The sequence below is a fragment of the Cetorhinus maximus genome, chromosome 4 (assembly GCF_964194155.1).
Source record: "Cetorhinus maximus chromosome 4, sCetMax3.hap1.1, whole genome shotgun sequence".
In the NCBI taxonomy this organism is placed as follows: Eukaryota; Metazoa; Chordata; class Chondrichthyes; order Lamniformes; family Cetorhinidae; genus Cetorhinus; species Cetorhinus maximus.
This window is the reverse complement of record NC_135882.1, coordinates 13124881-13146699: the sequence shown is the minus strand read 5'-3', so window position 1 is coordinate 13146699 and position 21819 is coordinate 13124881. Positions and strand designations below refer to the sequence as shown.

General features: G+C 46.5%; 1 protein-coding gene across 1 annotated transcript in view; it reads left to right on the top strand.

Annotated features, from left to right (window-relative positions):
• LOC144679504 (uncharacterized) overlaps positions 1–21819 on the top strand; it is a 123052-nt gene that overhangs the window by 15200 nt on the left and 86033 nt on the right. The gene's annotated exons all lie outside the window — the stretch shown is intronic.

Genomic DNA, 21819 nt, shown 5'->3' with positions numbered 1-21819 from the left:
GTGTGGGGAAGGACTAAGGATGGCAGAAGAAGTAAGGGTCTCTGAAGGAGTCAGGAAGGGGGAAGGACTAAGCGAGAGCGGAGTCTGGAGGGGGGTGAGGAACAAGGCGGTGGCGTCTGTTGGGGGAAGGGGTTCCATGGGGGAAGGGGTTCCAAGGGGGGAAGGGGTCTGGAGGGGGGTGGTGTATGTCCAGGTGAACATGCAAGGGAGGTGATGACTGCCCCCTGGGTGGCAAAGTGAGGGTGGGCGTAGAACGAGGGGATGGAGAGAATGACCGAAGGCAGAGGGAGGTGGTAGGGCGGGAGGGTGAAGGTTCAACGGTGGTGGTAGAAGGGGCACCGAGTTTGGTTGGTGGATTCTCAGAGGCAGACACAGACCCTGGGGATGGGAAGGAGTTTGGGTGGTTAGTGTGGATGAGGGTGGGATTTTCGGAAGGAAGGGAATGTGCACGTTCACCTGGACATCCCCGAAGGAAAAGGGTTGTGGCTGGTAGGTCACGGAGGAGAGGTGGAAGGTGATGCCAGTGGGGGGCCAGCAGTCATGGGGAAAGGAAATGGGTGACCGGGGGAGGGTAAAGGACATGGGAGCTGACGAAAAACCAAATCCAGACCATGCTGTCCAGATCGAAAGTGAAGCGAGAGTCATGGTGGGTGAGATCAGGTGCTGCTTGGGAGTGTGATCAGTGGGTGGGTGGAGATGCAGGTCAGCTCAGATGGACAACTAAAAGCGAACCCCAGCAGGCAGCATTGAAAATGCTCAGGGCATTGAGATGAGTGTGATAGGGGAAGGATCTTGCACAAGGCTCTGAAAGACCCTGCCACACACACACTTTTCCCTCCAGAATCACTCGTTGCCCAGTTGCTCCCTCTGCAGTGACAGAGGATGAGATTGAGGGGCTCATAGACAAAGGGGACTCAGAGGGAGAGGACAGCCTCTGAGTTTGCTGGGTGGATGACCCAGGGGTGTCCAGCTGCCTCTCCTCCTCCCTTCGGGTGCCTGGGGGTCTGGCCTGAATCCTTGAGGGGAAGGAGCACCTGGGGGGGACATTGAGGTGCCCCATTTCCCTCTCGCGTTGCAGGAACTCACCCATGGCTACTGTGATGAAGTGCAGGTCTGCACACATCTCTGCGTTCCGCTAGACCAGGGTCTCCATGGTGTCTGCCATCCTCCCCATGGAGACCTCCATACACGCACATGTGGGCACCACTTCATCAGAGAACAGGCTGACGCATTCCTCCAACTCATGTGCTACACTGTTGAGGGCTTCCAACAGCTCTGCATGATGTTCCCACGCCTTCTGCTGACTCTCCAGGATGAGTTGGAGGGCCAAATCCAGAGGTTCATCATCTGACTTGACCTCACAGATGCCTCATCCCCAGCAGTACTCCGAGTGCCGGGGAGCTCGGCTGAACCTGCCTCCTCCTGCTGCGGACACGTGTCCATGTGGTGACCACCAGATTGTGAACCCGAGCCTGCTCTAAATCTAGGTCCCACTGAGGTGTGTGTCTCTGCGCTGTTGGAGGGTGTGGGTCGTGGCAGCGTCTATAGACCCTGGGTCTAGCTAGGTTCACTGTGGCTCTTCAGCGGTGTGTGCGGGAGCCCCAGCTGCCCTTTCCTCCAGAGGATGCTGCTCCTCCCTCTCCAAGCAAATTGACCCCGATGATACCCTGCCCACACTATAAAACGGTTGGCGTGGGCAGTCAGGCAGGGGTAGGCAGGCCGCTTTTTAAAAATAATTTTTCAAAGGGCAGGAAGGAAGGGAGGGTACTATCTTCGGGGGCTACCATTTGCAGATCAGGGGGCAGCCCCCCTAAGATAGAATTCCCCCACATCTTCTTACCCGCCTGCACCATTAAACACACTACCCTAACCCTCCCACCCTCCCTCCTTTACCTGCTCAAACCCTCCCTGCCCAAGACCCCGGACTTACCTGGCTCCGGGATCCATTGGGCCTTCTCCCTCCTCCTCTTGCAGTCCCAGCAGTGCCCACTAATACGCTCTTGCCACTGATGGGGCTGCTGACCAGTCAGATTGGCTACCAGTTCCCAAGGGCAGGACTTGCTCCCCAGTGAGGGGTGAAATTGCCACACTGCCCCTATTTACCCCGCCCACAGCGTGTTACGGCTCTGGGGTCGGCTGGCGTGGAGTGGGTTGGCTCCACCCCGACTTTACTTATGGGAAGGGGAGGCAAGCTGTCCGCCCCCCTGCCCCCGCCCCCTGTAACATTGTGCCCAGTGTCTATTAAGCTGAAGTTAAAATTATGTGTGATGAGGCATCATCTAAAATATCTAAGCCTTTCTCAAGTGTCTGATTTGTTCACTAAGGGTTTTGCAGACCTCTCGTCAAAGTTGCATTGGGTGGTTGGAGTACGACCGTAGAAATTCAAGGCCTTTGACTTTGTATCCATATTCAGCTGAATTTGCTAGTTGTGATGTTGCCTCTGACCACTTGACACTTGCTGATATAACATGTAGATCTCAAAATGCTTATAGGAGGATGTAAGAAGGTAATAGAACAGTAGATTACAGTTACCAGCAAGAGAGCTACTGATTTTAATTTAGGATTGTCGATGTGTCACAGACAAGGATTTGAAGATCAGATAGGAGCACATAAGGTCAAAAGAAATAAGAGCAAGAGTAGACCATACAGCAACCTCCAACCATTCAATAAGATCGTAACAGATCTTCTACCTCAGTTCCACTTCCCTCCTCTATCCTTATATCTTTCGATTTTCTTAGTGTCCAAAAATCTGTCAACCTTAGCCTTGAATATACCCGATGACTGAGCATCTGCAGGTCTCTGGGGTAGAGGATTCCAAAATTTCACCCTTTGAGTGAAGAAGTTTCTCCCCATCTCAGTTCTAAATGGCTGACCTGTATTTTGAGACTACTAACTCCTTTAAATGGTAAGTTGAGTAGAAAGATTAAGATAAATTAGATGAGAATTGGAAGATGTATTAGTGAACGCCTCACATTTGTCCTTAGTGAATACTGTGATCCATTCCTAGAGTTAGTCAACTTGGCACAGAAATAGGTAACATGCAGAAGCCATTAAAACATAAATTATTGAGAAACACAAGGAATCAGAAAGGCAATTTTTAATAACTAGCACAATTTAGACTTGTTTGCCTATTTGATGGTGCAAAGGTAAGCAGCAAAACAGCGGACTGACGCTTTCCATTTTGCCCAATCAACTTACTTGAATAAGGATTTTTGCTGCCTCTGCAGCTTTGACCTTGCGCAAGGGAGAACACTAAAAGATAAAGGCAGAAAATCTGGCCGCCGTGTTCAAATTAAAGGACTGTATGTGTTTATTGATATGTGAAAACATATGGTTATATATCGGCGTTTACCAAGAATTGGGGAGGGGGACGTGCATAAACATGGCACAAGAAAACTGAGTGTGAAGGCTTAAGGCTGATTCTGCCGGCAAGTGGCAGAACCGCAACTGCCATTTGATGCCAGGAGAAGAAACCCACAGCTGCATGAGGTGCGTAAACGGGGTTTCCGCTGAATTTCCGCCAAAGTTACGCCAGCTAAGGGTGAGAAGCTCTGAGGAAATTCAGACTCATAGCCATTTCATTAGGTTTTCTGCTTGTCTTTGTCTCACTGCAACAGAAATATTTCTGAGAGACAGATTACGCTAAACGAACTGCAATATTTACTTAAAAGAAGTACTGAAAATTATATCAATAATGTTTACATCTCTAGGAATTTCTCTGAAAGTAATTAGCTTTCATTAAGCACAGTCCTCGATTGTGTATTGACACCTGAGATTTCAGGTTCCATGATCAGTTGTGCTTTTGCCTGGAGGGTTTTACATGGGCTGACCTAAGTTACAATAAATATAATTATACATTAACAGCTGGAAGAGATTTGTTTTCATTCCATTTTTGAGGAGGAGCATTTGAAACTAATTTCAAATTACAAAGGTATGTTCTTGCAGAGCAGAATAAGATTCATTGTGACAGGTGTTATTTCCTTTCTGAAGGAGGTAGAGGAGACACATTGCTACATATTTAATACATTCATTTTTGCTTTAAATTGCACAGATATGCACTTGGAAACCCCACAATCGAGCTGCAATGGCAGCAGATTAGCCCACTGGAAAAGGCTTTGACCCGTCCCTTGGTTGTAGCTCTGAACTTGGTCCATATCCTGGGGTCAGAGCCATTGAAATATGTTGGGTGAGCGCTGTTGTGTCGTTGGGGCGCCTGTGTTCTGTGCGGGGGGGTGGGGGGTAGCGGGGGAAGGAATCAGCGCACCCCTGATCTGTGCGGGGGGGTGGGGGGTAGCGGGGGAAGGAATCAGCGCACCCCTGATCTGTGCGGGGGGGTGGGGGGTAGCGGGGGAAGGAATCAGCGCACCCCTGAAGCCTCAGTTGCAGATCTTAAAGAAGAAAGGTTTAGAACTCTCTTTTTTAAAACATGTCTGTATTGCCAATGTAAGCAGTCGGTCTGTGATCAATTACACCAGAGAAACTGGCGACTTAGTCATTAGCCTCCATTTCCATCCTTCCGCGCTGGCCAAAGCTCTTGTTGCCAGGGGTGTACAGACTTCCCTTGTGCCCAGTGTTACTGAAGTGCACATGATGAAAGTAGTTTGTGTGCTGTCTTCTTGTTATTTGCCTCATTATATTAAGACCACCCATACTGGAAGTGCTGGCTAGTTGAAAGAATTATATACAGTATAAATTGAGCATTCTAGTATCCAGTGGAACAGTTCCCTCCTTTGCCTCTCCAGATTATGTTGCTGCCTTCCAGAGTACATGAGAACAATAAAACATTTGGAAGACTTGTATGTTGGCAAAGAAGGGAGTGTGTTAGTGTACAAAGACAAATAAGATGAAAATCAAAATATTTCTACAAAATGAAGTAACATTATACTCAACACAACTAAGATAGATGCAGGAATAACCAAAGAGAACTAAGGCTGCTATTAGATTAACTAAAAAGCTAATGGACAAAGAGGACCTGGAGGCAGTTGTGGTAGTGATGGGAAAAGCTGTTTAGTTTTGTGAAGGGTCAGAGAACTGTCAAAGGCTGACTTGGGCCATTGAAGAATGCTCAAGGACATGTTGCAATGGACTCACGGAGTATGACAGCAATATTCAACAAAGACTTGGCATCAGTCTTCATTCTTCAAGATGATGCTCGACTGTCAGAATTCAGTGATGTTAATGATAAAACCATTAATCGGAACATAGCAGAACACACTGTTTCCAGTAGAATCATGTGGGGCAGCCCATCCACATGCTATCCATCCAAGGGTCCTTGGAAAGATCGGACAAGTACTATGCAAGCACCTTGTCAGTATGTTTAACAGCTCACTGGAGTCAGGGACTGTTCCCTTATACTGGGAGAAGGCTAATGTCGTTCTAATCTTTGAAAAAGGAGGTAAGATAGACCTGGGTAACCGTAGCTCATTCATTTGAGGTCAGGAATAGAAAAGATGATTGAGGGAATCATTGGGGATAACATATGAGGACCCCTCTCCCTTGACGTATGAGGGAAAGCCAAAATAGTTTCTAAGTTGATTGTATATTTGAAAGCAATCTGCAGAATAATGGTCAAAGGAAACCTAGGAGAAACTGGCCGGAACCTTCCGTGCTCGTTGGCGTTGGGCATGTTCGGCGGCGTGGGCGGACAAGATGGCAAGAAGGTTAAAAATCGGTTTCACGATGTGTTTGCAATCATCTGCTCTGCCTGTCAGTAGCGGGCCGCGTTTCCCGCCGTCAGAAGTCAGGAACTTCATTGCAATACATCTGCATGTCATTGAAGCCAGCCTGCCAGAATCATACCCCCCACCTTGGACTGTCTGTCCATATCGGAGGGAAAACACACTGCTGCAGAACACGTCTTGACAAGTGTGACGTGCAGAAGTCGGGGCTAGGAGCCAGGGCCTAGGTCACATCGCAGACATCCGAGGAGCAGAAGATGCTGGAGCCTGAAAGCAACAGGATCCTGGAGGAGTGACCAGGGCATGCTGGGTGGATTCTCATGGACATGGCTTCGCTGTAAAGCAGCTCATGGAAGTTGGAAAGTCACCACTGAGGGACATTCACAACGGATGATAGTTGAGGGGGTGGAGAGGAAGGTCCAACTGTATTTGGGAGAGGAGGACGTACTTGGGCAGGGGTGGGAAAATATAATCTATGATCAACTGGGAGAAGAAGAGGTATTGCGGGGATGAGGCAGGGAGAGGAAACTAAGGTGCCAGGGGTTGTGAGAAATGGATGGGGGAACGAGGGTTTGGGGGGTGAGGTTGGGTAGGGGGTAACAAAGGTATCAGGGGGGTGAGGTTGTGGGTGGATCAAAGGTTTCGGGGAGGTGAGGTTGGGAGAGGGGAATGAAGGTGATGGCATGAGTTGGGGGGGGAAGGAATACGGTGGGGGGGGAGGGGAGAAGAGGGTAATAAGTAGAAGACAGCAACTGGAGAGGTAGGTTTAAGGGGGTTGGAAGGTGTAAGGGAAGAAGTTCAGAGAATGGAAGGAGTACAGGGGGAGGAAGGAATGCGGAGGGAAGAAGGAGCAAGGGTGGAGGGAGGAGTTGGGAAGGGGGAAGGAGTAAGGCCAGAGGAAGAAGTAACGATGTCTGAAGGAGTCAGGAAGGGGGAAATACTAAGGGGTTGTGGGGGGGGAGTCCAGGTTAGGGGAAAGGACTAAGGTGGGTAGGAGTCTGGGTGGGGTAAGAGTCATAGGGGTAAAGGAGTCCAAAGGGGGAGAAAGAATTCCAAGGGGGGAGGAGTTCCAAGGGGGCAAGGTGACCCGGGTCGGGGAGGGGGGGGAACTGTCCAGGTGAACATGCAAGGGAGGGCTCTGATGTGTCCATGAATGCCTCCTGGGGAGCACACTGAGGGTGGGCACGGAGCGAGGGAATGGTGAGAATGACCGAGGGCAGAGTGAGACGGTAGGGGGGAGGGTGAGGGTTCGATGGTAGCTGTAGAAGGGGTGCCGAGGGTGGTTAGTGGGGACTCGGAGGCAGACGTGGACTCTGGGGATGGGAAGGAGGTTGGGTGGTTAATGTGGATGGGGGTGGGATTTTCGGGAAGAAAGGGAACGTACGCGTTCACCTGGACATCCCCGAAGGAAAAGGGTTGAGGCAGGTAGGTTACAGAGAGGAGGTGGAAAGTGATGCCAGGGTGGGGTCAACAGTCTTGGGGGAAAGTAAATGGGTGCCTGGGGGAGGGGAAAGGATGGGGGAGTGAAAGAAAAACTGTAGCACTACCGTGCTGGCTAAATCGAAAGTGAAGCGAGAGTCGTGGTGGGTGAGATCAGGTGCTGCATGGGAGTGTGATCATTGGGTGGGCGGAGATGCAGGTCAGCTCAGATCGACAACCAAAAGCGAATCCCAGCAGGCAGCATTCAAAATGCTCAGGACATTGAGATGAGTGTGATACGGGAAGGATTTGTCTGCTTGGGACAGTGCTTGTACGAGGCTCTGAAAGGACCTTCCACACACACACACACACTTCTCCTTCCAGAATCACTCGTTGGCCAGCTGCATGCAGCTGAACTGCTAGTGGAGAAGGGATGCAGTGGGAGGATTCGCAAAGCCTGTCAATGAAGCTGAAAGACACCATTACACGTTATTCAGTGAAAGTGAATATAGTTCCTGATTGTAAAGGGACAAAATGGGTTCACCCATGCAATCAACTGTGATCAGAATTTCTTAACGTTCGAACGCCTTAGACTTCTAGTTGCTGCCCTGACATCCGCAGCAGGGGTGGAAACAGCCTGTGCAATGGTTGGCCCTGTTGCCTCTGCTGACTTTGGTGTAGGTCCTCTGGAGAGCCGAGGCTTTGAGGGTCCAGGCTTGCTTTGGCTGTCCTCCTGTGGACCAGCTGCTCCCTTTGTGGTGACAGAGGATGAGGTTGAGGGGGGTCACAGGCAAAAGGGACTCAGAGGGAGCGGACAGCCTCTGAGATTCCTGGGTGGGTGACCCAGGGGTGTCCAGCTGCCACTCCTCCTCCCTGCAGGTGCCCTGGCCTGACTCCTTGAGGGGAAGGAGCACCTGAGGGGAGGTCGAGGTGCCCCGTTTCCCTCTCGTGCCGCCTCTGCAGGAACTCACCCATTGAGGATTGGGCTGTGATTGGCAAATAGTGCCTAACTTAGAAAAATGCAATGATCTGCATATGGGCAGGGTGAAAGCTGGACACGCATACAATCTTCAGGAAAAACTGCTGAAGTTGGTGGAGAATGAAAGAAATCTGGGCATTCTAGTGCCATTCCAGATTACCATAACTCACTGAGTAAAATAATTCCTCCTCATGTCACCTCTGGTTCTTTTGTCAATTACCATACATCTGGGCCCTCTGCTCATCGACCTGTCTGCAACCGAAAACAGTTTCTCTTTATTTACTCCATGAAAACCATTCATGATTTTGAATAGGTTTACTAAACCACTCCTTAACCCTCTCTGCACTGTGGAGAACTGCCCCACCTTCTCGAATCTATTCAGAGAACTGAAACCCCGAATTCCTAGTACCATTCGAGCAAATCTCCCCTATACCCTCTCTAAGACCTGGAAATCTTTCAAAATTCCCACTTTGGAGCATCTTAGTTGCCCAGCTAAGACGAAGGAGCTGGATCTCCGTACTTGAGAGAAGTGTAGACTTGGATGATCGATGTTTCTAAACTGAGGGTGGGATTAGATTGTGTTTGTGTAGACAGCTTGTTCCAACTAAATAGGGCAGGGAAGACCACAGATTACAATCTCAAGGTGCGTAAGGCCAGACACAGGTTAGATGTTAGGAGATGCTTCGCAGAGAACAGTGGACAGCTTTTGTGGTGTACCATGATGCGTTGAATTCCTTCCAGTGAGAGCTGGTCCTGTTTCTCGCTGAGACAGAGACCATCTCGTACAAAAGGTAGGCACTGTTTAACATTAATTGGGGCTGGTGTGGTCTCCCTGAACGCGTTCTGATTGCCGAAGTGGGTTGGAGAAGATACTTACAATTTTTTTCTTTGGAAATGGCCTGGATTTTTATTTGGTTTCTTGCCTCTCCCAGGAGATCAAGTGGCTTTCGGGTGGGATGAGGAGAGTGCGTATTGTGATGATAAACTGATGGGACAAAAGGATCTTATCCTGTCTATCATTGTTTTGTCTGTTTATATGTTTTAATTACCAACATGTCATCCTAACCTTGGCCAGTTTGTTCAATTCAGCAGAACTGGAATTTAGAGTCAACTCCTCCCTTAGGGAGTTAAAGAGCTGGCTAAATGGATTGCTCTGGTGCAAATGGGGTATCGTGATAATGCTTCTTTCAATGTAGTGAAAAGCCAATTTCCCTTGAGGAACCTAAAACAGACATTAGGCCCCTCATTAACATATACAAGGGGTAATTATGCATGAATGATGAACTCTCTCACACACTGCACAAAAGCTATGGATTCCATCACAAAATCATTACTGGAACTGATTATGAGTGGGGATTTGGCAACTTCAGTAATCATAATTTGCCACACGCGTAACTACTGCTGGTAAGAACTGTTTCCACTGAGCGGGATTCCTATTTATCAACAGACAAGGAAAATGAGAGCCATAAAGCAGATGTTCCTTTTCCTGAACTTAGGAGCAGTTGCAGCAAAATTAAACACTTCCGTCAAGTAAGTGGAGCACACAGCCTGAAATCCCCCAAGATTTTCTGTTTTCTCACGACTCCCCTGCCCAGTGATATTCAGTTTCAATGTACTCGGGGAGTTTCAGGTTTTCAGCAGAAGTTTAGAAAATGTTATGAGCTGTGGGTGCTCAGCAAGTGTCGCTGCAATGTGAAGCTAATAAACAAGTTAACCTGGCAAAAACTTGACTCTTCAGTTGCCTCACCTGAAGGACTGTGCTGGCTAAATGAAGGCCATGCTGGTGGAAACTGCGGAGGAGTCTAATTTACCAACAAGTTGAAGGAAGGATGTACATTTGTCAGAAGAACAGCCAAACCGAACAAATCATGGGACGTGGGTTGTAACCAAGGAGACAGCGCAAATTAGTATTACATTTAATCATCTTTGTAAGTAATTTGCTTTTAAGCCAGGCATTTGAAAATGAAGCAGATAAAGTTTTTACTGGAAATGGGATGCTGAAATCTGTAGCACAGCTGTAATTTTGTGATACTGAAAGTCTGATCTATTTAGTTGAGTTGGATAGTAGGTTTTATTCAGATTATAGTCAAATCTCCTAACCACAACTGTTGCCCTAGGTTTCTCTATTTTATACCTCATTAGGAAGGTCTTCAATGACATGGTGGTTAAGTAGTAGATGGAAGAAAACTATTATGCGTACCCATTACATATGCCCTTGTTATATTACGTGAGAATCTCCTGTGAAACTTGCTGACACTAATTCAGATGATGCACCATTTCATAAGGACTAACATCTTAAACCTTGTGTTGCAAGTTTCAGGTGTGCCTTAAGTATTTTCTTGATTACAGCGGTGCAGGTCACACTCATAAACAAATACAAACACTCTTGCATATGACTGCCACTACGTACCTGCAACTGTTTAATTATGGGATCACGTAACTAGGAGCTGTGAAAATAGGTCATCTTTCCTGATCTGAATTGGCTATCCTGTGTTTTACATATGAACTTTGCCACCCCCACCCCCCAACTCACCATCCACATCTCTCCACAATCTTTTTGAAGGTGGCCTGAGAAACACTAAACGGGGGATTTGAATTCTTCCAAACCTCCCCCCCACAAACCCTGCCACCACGCCATCCTGTCCATCACCTGAGTAAAATGATACAGGCAGTGTGGGTTAAGATGGTAATGTGGGGTGGGGATAATGGGGGGGGGGGGCGGAGTTGGTTGTGATGCACTCCTCTCCCATTTTAACTAGATGGCAATCAAACACAGGAAGCAGGGCCTAATTAGAATTGCAGTGCTGTGCCCCAGTGGCATCACAACAGCATCTCCAACCAAGCTAACTTGCCCAGCGTCAAAGCATTAATCACTCCACTGGGCCGGACATGTTGTTCGTATGTCTGACACCAGACTCACGTAGCAAGTGTTCTACTCAGAACTTGGCCGTGGCAGGAAACTCCCAGGAGGATAACGGAAACACTGGGACATGTCGGCCATTTTAACAGTGGGCCATAGGAACCCCAAATAAGTTTAATTTTTCGAGTAGATTTTAAAGGACTCCCTGTGGGACCAGGAGGAACATGAAGGCTCCTCTTGATCCCACAAGGATACATTAGGTTTCCCACAAAGATTTACATTTATATCGGGCTTTAATTTCCCAGGATGCTATGCTTCACAGTCAAATTACTTTGGAATTTTTTGTCATGTAAGTTAACATGGCAGACAATTTACACACAAGCTCCCACCAACAGCAATGAGATAAATGGCCATTTATCTGTTTTGTTGATGTTGGTTCAGGGGCGCTTATTGACCAGGGGAATTCTCCAGCTGCTCTTGACGTGCACACACTAACACAGGCTATAGCAGGAACCAAAGCACTTGCCTATAGAGTTAAATCAGATGAGCACAGACTGAAAGTGGACCGACATGTTTTCATCTCCACTCCTACCTCAGAGGACACTCAGACAATGCAATCTAAAATATAGTGGAATTGATGTGAACATTTTAATGAAAGGAACACACCTGTCGAATATGAAAATAAAAGCAAAACGCTGCAGATACTGGAGATCTGAAATAAAAACAGAAAGTGCTAGAAAAGCTCAGCAAGTCTGGCAGCATCTGTGGAGAGAGAAATAGAGTTACCGTTTCGAATTCAATATAACGCTTCTTAGCAACTGTTCCGAAGACATGGGGCCTCCAGTTGAAATCAATCCTTTAGTTAAAATCTTTCCCATCGACTGGCATAATTGAATACAATGACTCCTAATTATTGTATAGGGAGCTCTTGAATAAATTGTTCATCATGGTATGGAATTTAGACATGAAGTTTTTAATCACCTTATAACATTCTTGCTGAGGCAGAGAGGCCTACAAATTTCTAGGTGACAGGCATCAAGAATAAATATTGTGAAAAATGGTACGCCAAACAGAATTCCAGGTAACTAATAGTCACAATGTTTGTCTCCTACCACACATCCCACTGATCATGTTATCGATATAAACCAGGATTCTATACACACATAGGGCTGGATTTTACCCTCCCTTTCTGGTGGGTTTGAAGGTCAAGGGTGGAGGGGTGGGCTGGAGGAAAGAGGCTTGTAAGATCCAGTGGGAGGCCTGCCCGCTGCCTACTCACTTGCCTCTGACCTGTATGAAATTTTACTTCGGGTGGTGAAGCTCAATTAATGGACACTTAAGGGCCTCATCCCGCCCACACTGCTATTTTACCTGGGGCAGGGCCAGGCCTTCTTCAAGCGGTAGCCTGATAGCTTTAACTGCGCAGGCTGGCACTCCTCCCCGACCCCACCCTCCTCATAAGATCATACGTACCCCTTTACCCTCCCTGCCTGGCTTCCCAAACACAGCCTTCCATCCCTCGCTGGGGCCTGCCCACCACCCCCTCGCCGGGGCCTGCCCACCATCCCCTTGCCGGGGCCTGCCTGCCTGGCCCGAACGATGCCCTGGACTTACCTTAAGTCCAGACTCCTCTTTGTCGGGATTGCCTGTAGCCCCAGCAGTGGCCACTGCTCCCGCCTGTTGTTGCTGACCTGGTGTTGCCATCTGATTGGCTGGCATCCCTCTAAGGCGGGACTTCCTCATGAGATACGAACAGAAGTCTCGCCTTAAAGCAGTTAACACTGCTCTCAGGGACGCCATCAGTATTGGGGGCAGGCGCGCCACTGACTCTTCGGCCAGGCAGGCGGGGACCACAGCGCCCCCATAAAATCCAGCCCGTACATCCAGATCGATTTAACGTCCGTCTTGTTAGCTTGTAGTTGAGTTATAATTTTGAACCTTGAGGCTGGATTTGGAGGTGGGCAACGGGAAAAAAAATTGATGCTGACGGCCTGTGTGCCAGTTTGCCGCGCGTGTTCCCGACACCAGCGATATTCATGAGGGTGGGGTGAGAGTGGGAGGAGGGCAGGCCAGCGACGTGCCCCACAATATCAGCAGGCCAGTTGACATAGTAAAGGAGCTCATTCATTAGGAGCTCACCTTCGGCACGGTTGTAATTTTCAGGGAGGCATGCGGCCTTCAACAGACGTCAGCTGCAGACCAGCTCAATGTAGGCTAAGAGAGGGTCTCACTAATGTGAGAAGGTGCAGCTTGAAGTGACCCTGAAGGTGCTGAGCAGAGGGGTCCTACCCCATTATAGAAAAAATTCAATAATTTCAAAGGACGTGTCACCAGACTATCCTGTAAGGGGTTCCAGGCCTCCCACTGCCCTCTGAAATCTCAGCTTCGGACTCCAGTTACATCGATTGGATTTGTACCTCATCAACTTCCTTTGTAATCTACTGTGGTTTCAACCCTGGCCCAGTACTTTCAGTGGCAGGTTTCTGAAAATGTTCTCACTCTGGCATTTCTTTCAATTGCTTTAATTCCTACCTAACAATTTCACTCTCCAGTTTTTGCCCCCTACCTGAACTCCCAAGGATTTGCTTCCACAGTTTTTTGGAGGCATTTCCTAGGATAGCTTCTAGGGCCTGGGTTCCTACAGGTGGGGTTTAGGTATCTGGATAGTATTTTTTATACGATTGGTTTCTAGCATAAATCTTCCTTTGCTTCATGCCTTAATCCACAGCCTTACTCTTCTTCTTAGGCAATCCCTCAGGATCGAAAATGACTTACTTCCACTCAAGTTCAATGGGTTCTGAGTTGGCTGATAAGTCCAATGCGCAATCTGCAGACTCTACATGGCAGGTGGCGCTTGAAGGGATGGGTAGTTGAGGTGTTTTGGAGGTTTTGTGCATTCTCTGCCGCTCCTCGACTTCGCCTCTGCACATTCTCAATGAGGGCTTTCAAAGGGTTCAGTGCCCCCCGCCTCCATCTCGATTGGTTACAAGCCAGGGTCTCCCATGCGTCGGTGGGAATGTTAGACTTCTTCAGAGATACTTTGAGGACATCCCGAAAGTGTTTCCGTTATCCTCCTGGGAGTTTCCTGTCACGGCCAAGTTCTGAGTAGAACAATTGCTTCAATAGCCTGGTGTCAGACATATGAACAACGTGTCCCGCCCAGTGGAGTGATTAATGCTTTGACGCTGGGCAAGTTAGCTTGGATGGAGATGCTGCTGTTGGATCGTCTTGCCATCGGATTTGGAGGATCTTGCGAAGGCACCGCTGGTGGTACTCCTCCAGTGCTTTGAGGTACTTGCTGTAGGATGTCCAAGTCTCTGAAGCATATAGGAGCGCAGGGATCATTGGTGCCCAAGCAGTCATGACCTTAATCTCGGGTTTGAGACCCTAGTCCTCAAATACACTTTTCTTGGCCGAATGCTAAGCTGGCACATTGGAGGCGATGATGAATTCCATCGACTATGTCTGCCTTTGTTGAGAGGAGGCCTCCAAGATACTGAAAGTGGTCCACATTTTCCAGGGTCCTGTTGCTGGCCTTAATTGATGGGGGTAGGGGTAGCATTGTGCAGTAGATGCTGGTTGGAAGAGCACCTTAGTTTTCTGGGCATTTAGTGGTAGGTCCATTTTCTCAGTTTCTGAATGAGCACGCACACAAGCATCATCTGCATACTGAAGTTCAATGACTGAGGTGCAAGCTATTTTGGTTTTGGAATAAGTAGGTTGAACAGTTTTCCTCTAATCTTCTTACTAACCTCCAATTTTAAAAGCATTATCAAAATCATTATCTTCCCAAAAGGACAGTAACTTTCCAAATCTTGTTTCTCTGCTTAAAAAAAATAAAAATGTTAAAGAGCAAAATAAAATTTTGTACAAAAAATGCCCTTGATTCTATCAGGCAACTTGGAGGTGACGGTGTAGGTGTGGGGAGAGAAAGGTGTATTGACTATGTTGGAACAAGGCAGAGTGAAACCATGGCAGGGGATGGTATTGTTAGCTAGCTCACTGAGTAGAGGCAATGGAGGAAAATGGAGTGACTAACCTTTCTGAGAGTCATGAGAAGTCAAGGGGGAAACCAGAAGGTGTCATGTGGCATGGGCTCAGTGATGTAGGATATTATTGGTGAGTTTTGACCAGGTCTTAATGCTTGAGTAGGATGCAAACCAGCCTGAATTTGTAATGGAATTAGCACAGGGAGACTTGGAAAGGGACAGAGGAGTTACATTGAGCAATTCATTGCCAATGGATGGAAAGTGAGGTACAGCAATTTAAAAAAATGTTTTTTAGCTTGAAGAACAAAGTAGAAGCTTTAGAGAGAAGTAATACTAAAACCATATGGTGCATTGTTCAGATCATTACCCAATACATGTTGAGTTCTGGTTATCACACCAGAATGAAGGCGTATGCCAGGAATTTCCTTGGGGATTCTCCCAATTAACCACCGTAACTTCAGCAGAAGACAGATGAAAATCCCGGACACACAGTGTGAACGGGATTCCTCCCGAATTTTGGCACAAAAATACAGGGACGGAGTAGGAGAATTTCTGAAGAGATTCCCGGTGATACTTTCACAAGAAAGGGCACAGAAGGGGGAGGTGGCGGCGAATCAAAAACTACTGATGTTATAAATCTGAAACAAAACTTGGGATTTGGGAGGCCTAGTCTAGGATTCTCTTAAGATTAACTTGCAGGTTGAGTTGGTAGTTAGGAAGGCAAATGCAATGTTGACATTTATTTCGAGAGGACTAGAATATAAAAGCTGGGATGTGCTGCTGAGGCTTTATAAGGCTCTGGTCAGACCACATTTAGAATATTGTGAGCAATTTTGGGCCCCGTATCTCAGGAAGGATGTGCTGGCCCTGGAGAGGGTCCAGAGGAGGTTCACGAGAACGATCCCAGGAATGAAAGGCTTAACATATGAGGAACGTTTGAGGACTCTGAGTCTATACTCGATGGAGTTTAGAAGGATGAGGGGGGATCTGATTGAAACTTACAGAATACTGAAAGGCCTGGATAGAGTGGACGTGGGGAAGATGTTTCCATTAGTAGAAGAGATTAGGACCCGAGGGCGGAGCCTCAGAGTAAAGGGAAGACCTTTTAGAACAGAGATGAGGAGAAACTTCTTTAGTCAGAGAGTGGTGAATCAATGGAATTCATTGCCACAGAAGGCTGTGGAGGCCAGGTCATTGAGTGTATTTAAGACCGAGATAGATAGGTTCTTGATTGGTAAGGGGATCAAAGGTTACGGGGAGAAGGCGGGAGAATGGGGTTGAGAAACTTATCAGCCATGATTGAATGGCAGAGCAGACTCAATGGGCCGAAGGGCCTAATTTCTGCTCCTATGTCTTATGGTCTTATAAAAGCAAAGAACGCGGGAAACGCTTGGTAGGTTAGTCTGCAACTGTGAAGAGAAGTTAATATTGTAGCTGTCGGCCATTACAGATCAACAACATTTACAGGACAAAGGGAAGGGGGAAACATGCACGCGTGAGGGAGGAGGTAGAACACTTTGAAGTATTTACCAGCAAAGCAGAGAATCATTAACTGACTTAGCGATATTAACATAGGACAATAAGGTACATAATGAAAGAATTTAATTACATGTACAAGACACAAGAACATGTGAAATAGCTGAGGCAGTCAAGGGTGAGACAAGTAGAAATAGAAGCTGGAAAATCTGATAAGGCAGGGCAGATTGGGCCCCAGCAACCCAAGACAAAGATAGAGCAGGTTGATACCAAGGATGCAAACTTGGCTGCCAGCATGGTGTTTTAATGGAAGATGCCCACTCCCAAGCCTCGATCTGTCCTCCTCGCCCCAAATTCTGGCATATCTACCGAACAGCACCAGTAATTCCTGCCAAAATGTAAAGAGGATGCGTTATGAGATATGATTAAGGAGGCTGAAAGTGGGTGAGAGAATAATGATGGTTGAAATGGAAGGTGAAGTAAATCCAGATTAAAACGGAAAAGGATGCTGAGAAAGAAGGGCCAAAAGTTTTGAAGTTCAGGGTACCTTCTGATAAGTAGATCCTTAGCCAGATGGTGAAGTATGAAACTAAACACAAATCCTTTTCTGATAGCTTGCTTAGTTACAGAATGCAACAATACATATGTCTGCCTCCTATCCACCACCTCCCCATGTCCCAGCAGTCCCTCTTTATACATTTTTAAGCCGCGGTTAAAGCAAATTAGCTAATAAACTAATTAACTAATGATCAACCCCTTAAAGGGGTAAGTCCCTCTTTCTACTCCTTTGAGTAAAATCAAATAAACAAATTAACTAATAAACAAATTAACAGGTTGACAGCCCCAGACTCTCTTTATATTCTTTTGAAACCAATAAAACAAGATAAACAAATAAACTAATTAAACTGACGGACTGTTAACAGGGAACTGTAACAGAAAACAAAACTTGCAAAGGAAACTTCTGGAATCAAAATTGTTTTCCCAGGGCTGACGGTGCATTCCAGCCTCTTGCGGCACCCACCGATTGTGGAAGGCCGTAAGTATCCCGGTGGACACCAGGGATACCCGGACATGATTGTAACCACAGAACAGCAGCAGACAGTCAGATGTAATGACCCCCTCCACGCTCTGCTGCCTGGACCTGTTAATGGCCATCTTGGCCAGAAAGTCCTTCTTCTTCCTCTTTTGAGTAAACCAATAAAATAAGCTAATTAACCAATTAACTAATTTAACAAATTGACAGCTCCTTATTGGGGCACTGTAACAAAAGACAAATCCCTCTTTATACTCTTTTCTTTTGAGTACCGGTGAAAACAAAAACTCATTAACCAATAAAGAAAAGCAAATTAAACCAATTGATAGCCCTTTAAAGGGCACTGTAGCTAAAAGAAAATTTAAGTCCCCCTTTATATGCGCTCAAGATACTTAATCAGTCAAACCCTCCACCTGTTTGTCCTTAACCTTAACAATGCAATTAACATAAAACTGATACATTCAGAGAAGCTCTACTCCCATGCATACTTGTATGAGGCGCAGGCCAGACAATCCCAGCCTAAGTGTTTTTGGAGTCTGGTTCTGAGAGCACAGGGTTGCTGAATTATCTGTTCAGTGACAAGTGAAGCAATGCAGAGATCTGGAAAACCTTGTATATTCAGAGTATGCCTATTGGTAGGATAAGCTTTGATGAGTGAATTGCATTTTCACACTCCCTTATGCTCTTACCCAAACTGCTATTTCAGAATTTAGCTTGGTTTCCAATTGTTTCTGTTGGCATCAACAATTATCCTTTGAGTTATGACACAAAGTCATCTCACCTATTACCCTGTTATTTGGCTAGATTTGGAAGCGGAATGCTGTATCAAGCTGTAGATTTTTTTCCGTTTATTCGTTCACAGGATGTGGGCGTCGCTGTGGTGAGCTCCCTTCTTGAACCTGCAACCCATGTGGTGTAGTTACACCCACAGTGCTATTGGGGAAGGAAGTTCCAGGATTTTAACCCAACGACAGCGAAGAAACAGCGATATATTTCTAAGTCGGGATTGCATGCGGCTTGGAGGGGAACTTGCAGGCAGTGGTGTTCCCGTACATCTGTCTTTCTAGGTGATAGAGGTCCTGGGTTTGGCAGGGGCTGTTGAAGGAACCTTGTGTTTCTGCAGTTCATCTTGTAGAAGGTATACACTGCTGCCGCTGTGCATCTTTGGCAGAGGAAGTGTACGTTTAAGGTGGTGAATGGGGTGCTAATCAAGCGGGCTGCTTTGCCTGAATGATGTCGAGCTTCATGAATGTTGTTGGAACTGCACACATCCAGGTAAGTGAAGAGTATTCCATCACACTCCTGGAATACTCTCCACTTGCCTGGATGCATGCAGCTCCAACAACACTCATGAAACTGTAATGCCTTCAGCTGTTTCTTGACATTATGTGGGGTGATGCGAATTGGTTGAAGGCTGGCACCTGTGACAGTAAGATACCTCAGGAGTAGGTTGAGATGGATCATCCACCCAGCACTTCTGGCTGAGGATGGTTACAAATGCTTCAACCTTGACTTTCACACCGATGTGCTGCCCACCGCCCCCCCCATCATTGAGGATGTGGATATTTGTTGAGCCTCCTCCTCCTGTTATTTGTTTAGTTGTCCACCACCATACACGATTGGATTGTGCAGGATTGCAGAGTTTAGATCTAATCTGATGGTTGTGGGATTTCTTAGCTCTGTTTATCACTTGCTGCTTCCTCTGTCTGACATGCAAGTTGTCCTGTGTTATAGATTTATGAGTTTGACACCTCATTTTTAGTATTCCTGGTGCTGCCCCTGGCATGTCCTCTTGCACTCTTCATTGAACCAGGGTTGATCCCCTAGCTTGGTGGTAATGGTAGAGTGAGGGTGGAAGGGGGCTGTGGTGTATGATGGGCCATGAGGTTACAGATTGTGGTTGAGTACAATTCTGCTGCTGTTAATAGCCCACAGCACCCCACGGTTGTCCAGTTTTGAGTTGCTAGATCTGTTCAAAATCTATCCGATTTAGCACAGTGGTAATGCTACATAACACGATGGAGGGTATCCTCAATATGAAGCCAGGACTTCATCTCCACAAGGACTGTGTGGTGATCACTCTTACCAACACTGTCATGGATAGATACATCTGAGACAAGTAGTTTGATGAGGACGAGTCCAAGTATGTTTTTTCCTTTTGTTGGTTCCCTCACCACCAGCTGCAGACCCAGCCTAGCAGCTATGTCCTTAAGGATCCGGCCAGCTTGCTCTGTGTTGGTACTACCGAGCCACTCTTGCTGATGCACAGAGTACATTCCGTGCCCTTGCCACCATCAGCACTTCTTTTAATTGGGGTTCGACATAGGGGAGTACTGGGGGCATGGTTGGTAGGTAGTATGCAGCAGGAGGTTTCATTGCCCATGTTTGACCTGATGCTATGAGTCTTCAAGTGGTCCGAAGTCAATGTCGAGGACTCCCAGGACCCCTTCCTCTGGTGGGTCTGTCCTGCAAGTGGGACAGAACATGTCCAGGGATGGTGATGATGATGCCTGGGACATAAGGTATGACTCCATGCGTATGACTATGTCAGGCTGTTGCTTGACTAGTCTGTGAGACAGCTCTCCCAATTTTGGCACAAACCCCCAGGTGTTAGTGAGGAGGACTTCCCAGGGGTGGGTTTGCTAGGCTTCAGGGGGAATTTAGGAGTCAACCACATTGTTGTGGATCTGGAATCACATGGTAAGGTAAGGATGGCAGATTAGTGAATCAGGTGAGTTTTTGCGACAATGGACAACGGTTTTATGGTCACCATTACTGAGCCTAGCTCTTAATCCCAGATCCAGTGATGGCCTGATAGATTGCCGAAATAAAGCCTTCTTTTAAATTCCGTTCATGGGATGTAGGAGTCGTTGGCTAGGCCAGCATTTATTGCCCATCCCTTATTGCCCTTGTTCAGAGTCAACCACATTGCTGTGGGTCTGGAGTCACCTGTAGGCCAGGCCAGGTAAGGATGACAGATTTCCTTCCTGAAAGGTATGAGTGAACCAGGTGAGTTTTTACAACAATGGTTTCATGGTCATCGTCGGACTTTTAATGAATTCAAATTGGGATTTGAACCCAGGTCCTCAGAGCATTACCCTGGGTCTCTGGAATACTAGGCCAGTGACAATATCACTATGCCACCACCTCCCCCTTGATGAAGGCATAGGTAGCCAGGAAAGTTTGGAATAGTGTATGAAAGGAAGAGTGTTTGATTTAACCTTAACTGTTTTGAGATGAATGTAAAGCAGATGTTTGTAATGATCAGATGTTAAACGAAAAATAGACAAAGAATTCTTTGTTGTGTACACACTGTAAAACATTTTTGGACTCACAAAAATATGATGGATTACTAGTGCAAGATATTGTTCATCTGCCAAGATCAATGTTTTTATCAAGAAAAATTAAGCCAAATTCAGATGTGACCTAGGAAAAAAATCTGTGCAATAACTGAACACTTTATACGTGAATGAAAAATATACTTATTTTGTAACTATTGGCAAAATAAGGCTTCTGAACTTCTGAACTGTCTTAATACACTTGACAGCTCCGATCCATCCATCAGTGTAATTATCCTGTACTTAGTAGAGCCATGCAATGTGTTTATATAAAATTACTGGGAACTGTTGGTAGCTGCTTTGCACAGTTCACCTCATTCATACTGTTCTACTTTTGTAGAGGGAATATATTTAAGGGTAGCAGGGAAAGAATTAGCTTCATGTGCCAGAAGTTCAACAGTCAAATGATAAATTAACCTGTGATTAGTAAGTTGAATTTTTTGAAAATGTTCCTGTTTATATTTGTATGTTCATGTTTATGTTTGTGCTCAAGTCTGAGTCCCACTCCAGAGGCTTGAACACAAAAATCAAGGCTGATTGTACCAATGCAGTACTGAGGGAGTGCTGCACAACCAGAGGCGCCATCTCTGAAAAAAATGTTAAACTGAGGCCCTGTCAGCCCTCCTGAGTGAGCATGGAGCCTTGAGCTCTGTTCCTTGCTTCTCCCTCCCAAAGATAATAAGAAGAAACATACGCCAGGTGTAAATGGGCACGACTGTGCTCAATATTGAAATTTTCCCTCATTGCTGGTGATCGACAAAACAACTGTGACATTTAAATAACTTGTGGGCTAAGGGGACATGCATATGCCTTCATTGGCTGTTCCAGGTGCTGACCGCAAGAGGAATGGACATACTTGTTCAAGGCAACCAGCCTGTAGTTCCAAATTCGTGTTTGGGTCTATTTTAGAAAGTTTATAAAAATCATTTTGAGAATTCTATCATGTCTGAATCTATTAAATTTGTTCCCTCATAATTGTTAAGAAAAGAAATTGCTTTTTTTTTGTGCGCAATTGTTTTCCTAACCATAAGCAGTGACTCTCAAACA